The sequence below is a fragment of the Buteo buteo genome, chromosome 1 (assembly GCF_964188355.1).
Source record: "Buteo buteo chromosome 1, bButBut1.hap1.1, whole genome shotgun sequence".
NCBI lineage: Eukaryota > Metazoa > Chordata > Aves > Accipitriformes > Accipitridae > Buteo > Buteo buteo.
The window spans coordinates 48,375,462-48,388,566 of NC_134171.1; positions in this window are offsets into that span (position 1 = coordinate 48,375,462).

Sequence of the window (13,105 nt, forward strand, 5' to 3'; positions counted from 1 at the left end):
ATCTCTTGTTTGCCTACTGTCTAAACTCAAGCTATTAGTTATGTTTGTATTTTCTTATCTGAATTTTAATAATCACTCCAGATAAGATTTGCTCCTCAAGTGTGTATTCTTAAAAAAAACTACAAAAACAACATCACCAACCAAGAAGTAAAAAAACCTAGTCTTTAAATTATAGATGTATTTTCTCCAATGAGAATCTTGCTCCTGTTTACACTGACAGCCTCCTTGGGAAGTCGAAGGAGCATTTGAGAAGTACACTTGCCTTTTTCACTCAAGTCTTATGCTGTTCATAAATCACTGAGATACTTATGAATTCTGCATTTTATGTAACACTAGGGCATGTCCTCAGAAAAGAAGAACCACAAGACCAGCAACCAGATTAATTTCTTTAGTTTCCTGACGTTTCTTGCTTGGTTTTTTATGCTTTAGTGAGAGCCACTGAGGATTTAGAGGTGTTTGGTTTGGCCATAACTGTTTCTACTACCAGAATGCTGTACAGGTGAAATTTATTGCTGGTATATATGTAAAAGTGAGGTCAGAACAATATCTATTCTATCTCGTTGTTGAATATGGTCCTGTTCATTATTGTCAGTATGAACTCTTGTTCTGTGAATTCCTAATGCAGACCTTTTGCACAGTTTATGACAAGCAGAAGGAGGTGCTAGAAAGCAAAAAGGTAAGATACATTTGTTACAACAGTAGGTAGTGGCATAGTTACCATCATTGACCTAATTTCTATTGATAAACAAGTGTAGAGGAAGGCTTGTAAAATGTACAATATTTCTGTTGCATAGAATCTACTGACAGTGTCAAGAAGTATTTGCTAATCTTGAGAATAATGGTGAGGTTTCACTAGTAGTTGTGCTGGATTTGTGTACAGCCAAATCATCTGACAGGTCGGTTTTGATCCATTGTGAGGAGTGGCTGCAGATTTGATACATCTTCTAGATTATGAAGTATTTTTATTGCAGGATCATGTTTGAGTATATTGCCTGGTATTTTACATTGCATGTTTCAGCTTTCAGTTGCCTTTCATGCACCTTGTTCATGGTAGCCCTGCTGTGTATTGGGATTTTTTGAGCAGGTCTCTGCTGGTCCTGCCTCTTGTTTTAAGTTCTGTTTCTTCCTCAAAAGACAATTGTACTGGACCTGGCTTTTATTCTTTTATTTGTTTCTAGCCACCTGTCATTGGGCTGCTCACCCAGAAATGTTGTGGCTGGAACAGTTTTTGTTCCACTGAAGACTCTGTAGAGAAGCTAGGGACCTTTAGAACACCCATCCTTTGATTACATACAGTCTGCGGGTAATGCACACTTGATGTCTTCCAGTGGATCTTAATGACAATAGTGACCTTTTTGCCCCTTCTGTGAGATTCAGGTTTGTGCCAGGAGTCATCACTCAAATGCTGAACTTCTGGGTAGGGCAGCATTCATATGGGTTCACGCTAAGCTCATCTTTTTTCATTTGGGAGGAGGAAGACATTGGTTGAGAAGGGGAGAGGGCGGGAGAGAGGCTGGAGCTTTCAGAAGCAGCCCGAGGCCTGCAGTCTGTTCTTGGAGGGCCCCTGGACTCTGGCTGCGTTCCTAGGCCACTTGTGTTTTTTCTTGTAGGCTCTCTTCATAGTACCCACTGAGCTTCCTGCACTGCAGTGTTGCAGTGCATTGCATTACCAAAGAAGTTCCCAGTTAGGGAATCCTGCACATTAGGGGTTTTTTGCAGAGATCCAGCAAATCTAGATTTTTATCTGGCTTAAGCTAGGCTGTAGCACAGATATTGCAGACAAGTGAATATGGGGCTTTCATAAACTCTGGGACTAGCTCTGGCTGTTACCTTGTGACTGATCAGGCATTTTTTCCAGCAGTAGTGGTATCACAATGACAGTATTGGCATCCAAGGAGAAAGAATCCACTGCTGACAGAAACTTTCAAGAAGCTGAGGAGATGCCCAGCCAGAGCAGCTTCAGTGGGCAACCTAAGAGGTGGAGTAAAATTACAGATACCAGCAGGAGAGGTAGCAGAATGACAGCACAGGCAGAATGCAACAGAACTGCCAACTCAAAATTGACCCACCCAAATTTTATGGAAAAAAAATTGAATGAATTCAGGCACTTAGGCTGGAGCAGTGAGGTGCATCATTGGTCCTCTAGGCTTCTAGCACTTGGAGCCTTGAATTCAAGTTTAGTATGTTAAACTATAGCTATAATATCATGGAAAGATGAAATGTGTAGCAGACAACAGAGTTTGCTGTACAGCTGTCATGATCAGATCAGGAGAGTCTGAGGCAAAGCATGCAGCCTGTGAGAAACAAATCGTCTGGATCTTTATTTTTGCAGTGTTCAGGTAAAGCAAGTAAGGCAGGTCCCTATGCTGACAGGCCCGTAATTGAGGGATGCAAATGAAAAGTATGGTAGAGGTAGTGGCAGAGCTAAAAAAGCATTTGTCATGTGCCTGTGCCTGAACTGAATACTGCAACCTTACTGGCTTTAAGCCTTTAGATGTTTGGATGGAAAATTTTTGACAGAAGATAGAAGTGGGAAGATGTTGGTGACATCTTTCAGAGGAGTGATATACCTGGCACTCACATAAATTCACAACTTTTCAATTAGAAGATGCTGAAGATCTGTAGACATGGAAAAGCAGTTGATACAACTGTATTTAACTTTCTTATAAAAATTTTGGAAGCTTTGTCTAATTTTACATTGTAAAAACTTGGACATGTTACAGCGTCATGCAAATGTAGAAAAAATAGAGCTGAGAAATATGAACATATGTACATTAATTTATAAAAATGTACATGTATCTGTATAAATCCTGTTAATATGTTTATTGATGACAGAGGGAAAATGTATTTAATAAAGTATATTTTAGCATAATGTCCTCCATGTTTTCATCAGATCCTAGGATACAAGTCTCACATGCTTTAATGCATGTAAATGAACTAGGTGATGTCCCTAAGCATAAACTATTCTTTTATCACTGTTAATATGACAAGTAGACAGGGAACTGTATCCCACTGAAGTTGGAGCTTCTGGCACTACAGCTCTCTCCTCCAGCTCACTGACACCCACTTTTCCTTGCTGGCACACCAGTGCAAACAAACATTTCAGGAACACAGGGTTTTCCAAATAATAACCTGGAAGATGATCAGTATAATTTTTTCCAGAGTGTTTCATTCAGGCATTAAGTTGTTGCATTGGTGCACTAAAGGGGCAGGTTGATGATAAACAATTTTCTATTCCAATTCTCTCATTCTGGGTAAGAAAGATTGTACGCTGTTCTCCATCATATCTTCTTTTTCTTCCATATTCAAAAGGTATTAGATCGTCTTACCTGGTCTGTGTATCATGCATTGCTACATTGCACTCGGTTAATTTTCTGTTGAACTGAGTTACTTGAGTCTGACTAACAGGGATGAACTAGTTTGGGTTATGAATGCTGATGGCAGCCTTGGCTGCAAGTCAAGAGCTGGACTTGCTCCAGTATGTCTGTATCTTTCTTGCACTGGGGAGCCCAAAACTGAACATGGTGCTCCAGGTGCAGTCTCGCACCCAGATGCAGTCTCACACATGCCAAATAGAGGGAAACAATCACTTTAATCAACCTGCTAAATACACTCTTGCTAATACAGCCCACAATGCTGTTGGCGTTCTTTGCTGTGAGAGCCCATGGCTGAGTTATGTTCTGCTTCTTGTCCTCTGGTACCCTTGAGTCCTTTCCTGCAAAGCTGCTTTCTGTCCTGTCGGGGCTCAGCCCATACTGTTGCATGGGCTTATTTGGCCCTACATGCAGGACTGACTTTGTTGAATTTAGAGGTTCCCATCAGCCCACTTCAGCTCCCTCAGAAACACCCTACTTGGCTCCATGGACGTAGCTATGTCCACTTAGCTGAAGTGCTCCCCTGTTCTGTGTTCCTCTTCAATGCTTCAGTGCCTGAGGGCAGACCTCACCAGTGGGGGGGAAAAAAAAAAAAGGCAAAAAAACCCACCAGGTACCTCAGCCTTTTCCATGTCCTGAGTCACAAAGTCACCTGCCCCCCTGAGCAGCAGGACCATGGTTTTGTTTCACTGTCAATATACTTACAAAAGCCCCTCTTGTTGCCCTTCAAATTCCATATGAGCTTTAACTCCTGCTGAGCTTTGGTTTTGTTAAATCCTTCCATGCTCGCTCAGGTAATGTCTCTCTTGCTGCTGGGTGGCAAGTACCCTTCACCATGTGTGTGCTTGCTTGCTTACTGTCTGAACTCGGGCAGGAGACCCCCATTCGTGCATGCTGGCCGCTTGTCACACTTGCTCCACCACCTACGTGTCAGAATGGGCTGTTGTTGTGCTGCGACAAGGATGTTCTTGTAGGTCAACCAACTCTCCTGGGTCCCTTTGCTCTTCAGGGCAGTCTCCTGTGAGATCCTGCCAAACAGATCCCTGAACAAACCATCATCTTCTCTCCTGAAGGCCGAGGCTGTGGTTCTACTATTTATCTTGCTTGCTTCTTACACGATTGAAAGCTTCACGATCTCAGTTGTGGCAGCCAGGCGGCCATCAGCTTTCACAACCCAGACTAGTTCATCTCTGTGACCGTTCAATAACTAAGCTCAAGTCCCAAGCACCTCTTAGGGCATCAGCACTTCCACCTTCAGATCTCTGCTGAACCGTTGGCTTTTAAAGAACAATTTCTAGAATTTTAATAACACTTATTGGCTGTATTTTCCCCTAATGGATAATAAAGTAATTGCAAATCTCTTACCTCGTTATTTCAGCCTGGGGCATGGCGAAGTCTGCTCATATTAGACTGCATTCAGGCAGCTACATTTTCAACATAGCACATAATTTTAGCACCTACACTTGAAACAGAAGAAAAGTGCTAGTAAAAGCCCTTGGTATTGCAATGTATTTTTCTTTTTTTACTACTATTTTATTTATTAATAGTCTTTTTCTGTCATGCTTTTATTTCTGGGTAGATTCAGACTAGAACAGTTGAAAGGTTTTTCATTAATTCTTCATTTAAAGAAGAAGCGAGAACTCCCATTATAGGTTAATCATTTTTCATGGATAGAAATATAAAATTAATATATATTCATTTTCATGAATATAAACTGGGATGTCCAGTCTTTGATGATAACAAATGATAGGAGTATAACATTGTTTTCAAGCATCGTTAGCTCTCAACAAGTGAAGTAGGACATTCCACCATTTAACTCTTTTAGTGCCCAGGTGTATCACAGATATTAACAATAATACCCTGGTTGACTTAAATTTTCTGTTGCACCTTTTAACATGGTTTCATACACTGGGCATCCATCCCCATATGCTGCTTTCTAACAAAACAATTGAGGGAAAACAACAGAAAAAAAATTTAGAGGAAAGGAAAATATTCAAGCTGTCCTCAATCTATTTCACTTTCTTGTAGAAGAATCTGCAGAATCATGGAGAATAAATGACATTTGGGAAAAAAACTTCTTAGCTACCCTGAATTCCTATACGCTTCTTAGTACCTCTAATATTGAAGTGTAATGAGGTTGTGCAGAGGTGATTTAGCACCTGGTCTAACCAGCTGGTCATGAAACCCTGCAGGTGGGCAGGATAACTGCTCCCATCCTGAAGGGCTTCTGGGAGACCTGGGGATTGCAAGTTCTGCTCCCTGCTACAGGCAGGATGATATCCACTCTTCCCTCCCCATACCAGAAATACCTTTTCACTGACAGCTGTAGGCAAAATATGAGCAGCAGTTAACTCAGCCAATAACTAACCACCGCAGATAAATTTCTAAACTTCCCAGATTTTACTTTAGTCTAAGTAGACCCTTGTTGATAGGATTTTTATTGCTTAGATCATCTGCCACTGAAGGAGAATGTTGTCCTTGATTGAAATGGGAGCAGGAAAGATTTATATTGCAGAAGGTCAGGGAGCAAGACGAAGACATTCTGGCTTTTATTTAAACATTTTTTTGGCTGTCATGGTGAAAGAGAGGATACCAGTGAGAAAATAAAAGCAATCAGTACCGTCATTATTAAATTTATCATTTGTAGAAACATTAGTGGTTATGAACATGGTCCTGGATACTGCACAAGCAAAATGGAAAGATGACTTGCCACAGAAGGCTCCCCATGCCAGAAAACACATAATGGAGATTTAGTGAAAAGCGCAAGGAGAATGAGGATGGTCTTGGGAAGGCAGCAGCAGTTTCAGAACAGCAGCCATGGTACAGCTCCTGGCAGTTTGATTTCACAGTCCACCAGCTACTGTCTTTGCTTGCTGTCTTGCCTTAGCAGACAAAGCCAATGTGCTCATTTTCCCCTTGACTCTTCTGCTGACTATGTTGTCAAGCATCCTCTGGTTTCCTTTATTCTAATGTACCAAATTTCCTGCCTTTGCTGCTTAAGATACCAAATAATTCTGTCCATTCTTGCTGTCATACAGCACCTCCAAAAGAGATCAGTCTACTCAAAGAATGAATTTGCCATCAGTATTGCTGTATAATTTAAAGTATTATTATACCATTAAACCCTAACATCATCTTGATACTTATTTTCCCTTAAACAGATGGTAGTGCATCAAGCTGTTAAATTTCACTGCAGCAAAAATGACATTCTGCTTAAAGTTTCTATTCCTCATGTGAATCAATAAAATGTAGGAACACTGCATTAGAGAAATGGTCTTTGCAAACAGCTATGCATTTGTAACCTATCCAAAGCAAGGGCTCATGATAATGACCCCTGATTTTTCAAGGGCAAACTATGTTTTTTAGCTTACCAAGTATCACTAGAAAGAGAGGTTATGTGCAAATAATATCAGGGCAACGATAGGTGGAAACAATAGGATTAACAGCTCAAGACTCAATGTAGCAAGTGCACTTTAAGTGTCTCACAAAGCCTGTCTACTGATTTGCAAGTCAAATATCCTTTACACTATTCTCTTTATAATTCACTTTCACCTTTTCTCACACAGATATCTGTTTTAAATAGTCATATGCACTGGCTAAAGCAGTCATAAGAGAAAGAGCAGGGAGAGTTTTACCTGTATATGCAATCCGTGCTGTCAGTCTATAAGCTACATGTAGAAGTAAAATTATAAAATGGGCATGAAGGCAAAACATAAATTGCTAAAAAAAATTAACTTGCAAGACTGTTCTACTTGAAATTACTGCCACAAGGGAGGGAAATGAAGCATGCCAGCTTACAGCCCAGGCTCAGAGCCTCTGCATCAGATGCTACCAGACCTGGTTTTCTGTGCAGCTGTGCCACTGGGTTCATATAAAGGCGTCCCAAGGGGCCATGCCACAGAGCTGCGATGACATCCCGAGCTCATGGACTGTCTCCCCACTGATGGGGTAACACAAAGCAAGGACAAGACTGGCCAGTGGGTTTTTGTACAGGTTTCACTCTTCGTTATATGCTGAATGTCTGTTTTCTGACCTGCCAGTTTGCTAAAATGCCTCTGAACAAGCTTCTGTCCACATGTGCCAGAACAGGATTTACTGTGGGCAGGATGTGTTATAGTCATGGCTGGCAAGGCTCTGTTTTCATCAATTTAAACATTTGTTCCTTAAAAAATGGATAATCTGTTGCCACAGTAAACTACTCCATGGGCAATAAGGGAGTCTTACTCATCCTTAGCAAAACAGGCAGCCAAGAATTAGCACACACGTCTTCGTTGCTCTTGTGTGCGACCTAGATTGCTCTTGAATATTATTAAGAATACTTAAGGGAAAAAACAAAGATTGTTATTATGGCCACACTTAAAATCCTAGCAGCTCAAGGACAGATCCATCCTGCCTTATGAATCCTGAGCCCCAGCTTTGTAAAACAAAGCAAGATTTTCAGGTGTTAAGCATCTGAACTTCACAAAGATTTCACTTGTATTAATGTCCAGCCATACTTCGAAGAAATTAGAGTACTTACTATTCATGGGTAGTGTGATAGATTTGATACACAACATATCATTAAAGAGATCCTCTCAATGTCCCATGGGAACAGGTTAGAGCTGTTATCCCCCACGTTAGACAAATGTATTTTCTTAAGCCTGAGTCACGACCAAACCAGAGGTCAGAAAACACGACTTCTTAATTCCCAGACTTGCACTGTCTCCTGCAAATATTGCTGTTTTTCTCACAGGGTTTTAACTGTGCAAAGATCATCATAAAGGCTTCAGGTTCTGCCAGATTAATTTACTGCATCGTTCCCCCCACCCATCACACACAGTCTTTGGTTGTTGAGGAGAAAGGGAACTTGTTATTTCAGATATTTATACTGTGAGGTATTGAAGAGTTACATAGAGACGTTGAACAAAGCTCAGCAACCACACCAGTGTGACCTGAAAGATCCTCTAAGCCCCAAATTCTGAAAGTGTTGTCAGTAACCAATGTGGCCTATCTCTAGTAGAAAATTCAGTGCCTGAACATTAGCACTTACTGTGCTGCAGATTCATCAGGCTAGCCAAGGTGACACTAACAGTATCATGCTCTACTGTGGCTCACAAGATCTGTTCATGGGAATTTCTGTGGAAAACGAGTCCTGGAGACAAACCTTAAACAGGGCAAGTAGGAAAACCCCGAACTGTTCATTTCAATGTGCTGTGACCAGTGTGGCTGACTAGACAGAGACATACTGAGACTTGAGGAGAAACTCAAGGAATAGAAAGTATCTGAACATAACCAGACAAGACTGTTGAACCATCCAACAGGTTGAGTAAAATACGTATTAAAATAGTTTTGGGAAATATGCAACCAGTTACAGACCAAGAGTCACAGGCTGCATTTCCCCTCATCTAAACACATGAGAACATACCACCTTTTAAAGATGGTGATTCACGAAGCCAACAAGCACGATCCCCTACTGCACTTGCAGCATGGACATCAGGGTGCCTCCCACGACCGGCACCTGACCTGCCTCCAGAGCTGCACACCCATCACCAGCAAAAGCTTTAGCAAAAAAGTTACATGTTCACATTCTAGATAGGGTTTAAGTTCCAGACGAAGTAGAAACTGTCCACTGCCGGCTTTTGCAGTTTGGGCTGCCAGATGCCCTGCTGCCGCCGTGCCGCCAGCCTTGCTCCTGCCAGCCCCCTGCCACCCACATCGCCCCACTCCCACCCCTGGAGCACTTTTCCCTCTCCATTAGGCTACCGCCTTTTTGCCCCGGACATAGCATCATTGTGCTGGATCACAAACGGCACACACCCTGCCTGCCCAGGAGCCGTAAAAGCGTTTATTACACATTTATAACTACCGCCTGCTGCCTCAATGGACCACCAGCAGGCAGCTGCCGGTGTGGCAGTACCTCAGGGATGGGGATGGAGCAAACAAGACGGCAGCAGGGAGAGGCAGCTCAGGTCTTGACGGAGCCTGCTGCAAGCAGAGAGGATTCCTGCTGGTAAGCATTGCTTCTGCTCAGTTACTGTTTTTTTCCTGACTGTCACCAGAAATGTTTGAGTATCTCTTGTGGCCACTGACCCCAACAAAACAGGTTTTTTGTCTGGCTCCAAACTTCCTGAATGCAATTGAAAAAAAAAAAAAAGAAAAAAGACCAACAAGCTACACTACACTTTTATTTAATTTCTGATATGGTATTCAGGCTTTCAGTCTCTCCTGGGAGCCAGACCCCTTGTAAATATGATTATGGTAAGTATTTCACCTGTATTGCATGTGGTCCATCACACAAAACCTTGCGTGACCAGAGACCCAGGCTGACATGGTAGACAGGGTCAGCAGCTTTCCCAGGCGACTGCTCAAACAGGGCTAAGTGTTACTGCCGGATGGTGCTCAGCCAGCGAGGAACAAAGCACTTTGGGCAGCTCAGTGAACCCAAATCCCATATTCAGTTATGGATGGGGAACGTCTGTTTTGACTGAAACTCTTGAAATAGCTTAGTTTACTTCTTCTAAGGGGGAAAGCTTTGGAAATGTGTGTTTCTGAATTATTTTTATTGCCATACAACCTGGACTAAATGCTGCTGCCCTCCCTCCACTGCCCACAGGAAGCTGGTTTTTAGCTGAGATTCACTTTGCCGGCTAATGAGGGAGGCTGCGTTAAATGGCAGTAGCAAGGATGGGTCACAGACAGTCCATTACCCCCCCCCCCGGAGAGCAGCCAGGAGGGATCCCACTCAGCCGTGCCTGTACCCGGGATGCACAGAATCACTCTTTGCCCTGAAGTTCTCCTTACACTGGCATGATCCCGGGGGACCCCCTGCTCACTTGTGTTCAGCACTTGGGCTTGACAGTTGTAACACGCAAAGGAATTAACATCAGTGTTTTACTAAAGGAGTGTTGATACAGCTAGTACTTGGAAACCTAAACTCCCTTGAACATGGCGGCACATGTGTATTTGCTAATGAGTCTGTGTAGGGCACCAGGAACTGCTTATTTTGCTTCATTCATGCTTTATATTGATTCATTGGAAAAATAGGTGTTGCTGTAGTCTTGCAGCAAAGAAACTTGATGAAAACAATAGGGAAACTAGAGATCGATCTTTTAGTAATATGCTGAAAATATTCTAGATGTGCGTCCAAAATGTTGACTCCTGCACCCAGCAGGGTTATGATAGTAAAACTCATCTCTTGTATTAATGTGGCCTGTATATTACACTTGCTAAAATGCTAGCAAACACAAAGCTGGTTGAAACTGCTTTTCTAAGGGGGGAGGGGTGTCCCCCAAGCCTATATCTGATCTACAAAGCAGCATTTGGAAAGTCTAAAGCTGAATTCAGGGTACTGCTGAGAAGGCCTGGTGAAAGAGTCAGCATGCTGATGCTCAGCATCACACTGGTGAATCTCTCTGGCCAAGCTTAAATGTGCTCTGCCAGCTGCCTGGTCTCTGCGGGACGCTTACATCCCAGCAAGAGCACAAATAGAGAGATAAGTGAGATCACCTAGACATGCTTTATAGGGTCATTTGCATTCAGTGGTAGCTGGAGGATTCACACATGTAAATGAGGGACAGGAACCCGGGGAGGAGGATGTTCCTAGAAAGCACATTCAGATGATGGGGAACAGCTGGCGCAGCTCCCTGAGCAGTATCCCAGCTGTGGGAACTGAGGAATAACAAGAACTTTTCAGCTGTATGTTCAGGTATAGTCTAACTCCAAGTTTCACTCTTCATGCTGAGAGCTTCATGGTGTGGATCCTGATCACTCCCGGGCTGCCTTCCTCTGGGTTTTCCTTGCTGGCTTAGTGCACAGGTATGTTGCCTGAAGCAGTATGGGAGTCCCAGGAACAGGGGGAGCTCTGTATAGGCAGTGTCCAGGGACCATGGATGATGCCAGTGCTACATACAGGGGATGAGAAATGGAGGCTAATAGGAGGGGCTATTCAGGAGTGGGATAGGCAGCACCAGTGAAAAGGATGGAGTGGAAGTCGCAAGTCCTTTCTCTTCATTCCCGTCTATATTCTTTTCTGCTAGACACTTCTGCCAGCATTAGAGCTGTATATTTGGCCGTTGTAATTAGCAACAGACTTGTATTTCTGCACCGGTTTCCCTGATGGGAAATGCATGTTTATATATTATTGCAGAAAGGCAATGAGTCCAGGATTCCAGTGGCGTTTCCCCTAAATACACATTATTATTACTCAGTCAGTGCAGTTCTAGTGTGATTCCTATATTTCAAAAAGGAAGCAGAAAGATGGGAAGGGGACAGACAATCCGTGGTAAAAACCTGGGAAGTGCTAGGAAGGAAGTATGGTGAAGTAAATCTCTCGCTGTGCCTTGCCAAAGGTAGTATTTGCCATGAAAATACACAAGCTAAAAAGAAAAACAAATGTAGCAACAAAGGAAGATTTAATTAAATGAAAGTATAGAAAAAGTAAGAGAAAAGCTGAATTCCAGTACCTAAACAAAAGCGTGAAGAAAAGATTAAGATAAAAATGTTGATATAATTAAAAAGGTGGCTGACAGAAAATGAATTAAACACAGCTCAGAAAGATTGGTTGGAACTATCTACTCAACAACAAAAAGCCTCAGGGAAAACTTGGCTTGTCTATGCTTGCTGAAGAAGCTATAGATAACGTCTCCGAATGTTTATGTCTGATCTCCAAAACCAGTATTATTGTAAGATTATTTCTACTAATCGCATGACATTCCATAATCTATTTTTGTTAGACATGGTACAGCAACTGTGATGACATCAGACAGTCGTGATTTGATTGTGATGTTTAAATGTTCTCAGAAGTGTGGTTCTTTGACTGTGTAACAGCAAGCTCAGAGTATCTGTAGTGAAATAGTCTTGTGGAAAATGCAATTCAAACTGCTAAAAGCATGGTTTAAAATTCAAGCTAGTACTTGGCACTATTAAATTACAGCACAGCACCCTGGAAACTGGCACTGCCACTTGAAAGTAGGATTCTCACTTGCTGAAGTGTTGTTCAATAGAGCTTTAAAACCAGAAAGGTTAGAAAACCTTCACATCCAGGGGAAGTTGTGTGCATCTGTGTAAAGTGTTTGGTAAAACATGGCCCAAGAGACAGTGTTCTCTTGTGAAGTGATTTTTTTACTCTGATGGATAACTTACAAAGCAGGGGTATCCGGTGAGGAAATGGGAAGCCTCAGGATCTTTACTGGAGATGTGTCCTGGGTCTCAGTTCCCAAATGGACCTAGCTACTGAGGAGTTCAGGCCACATCAGTGAAAAGGGCTGAGCAGAACCCCACGGAGGCCAGCATCTATGGCAGTCTCTCCTTTATCCTTTAGCTCTGCAAAGCAACTTGGAAGCTGCACACTAATATTTAAATGTTTAACTGCGTCAGTCATGATTGCATGGACTGTTTTCTCTGCACGGTTCATGTGCATGGTGTTGCCACATAAAGACGCTTTGGTGTGGGAGCAGCAGTAGACGTGATGCCTCGTAGACATTGGGATCCAAACTGACAATCTGCGCTTTTCCAGGTGCCCCTCTCCCTGCCACCCTGCATATTATTGGAGATATTCAGTGGCAAAAAGTGAGCTGGCCAGGTTTCACATAGAAACCAACGAGACTCGGTGCACCTTAGCACATCCCTTTCTGACACTAAAGGTGTCAATTTAGGTGATGCTTTTCATTTAGAGCAGTTTAAGCAAATTATCTGCCAGTCTCTGCCAGCATCTTCAAGTCAGCTATATTCATGTCATTCTCGACTTTGTCATC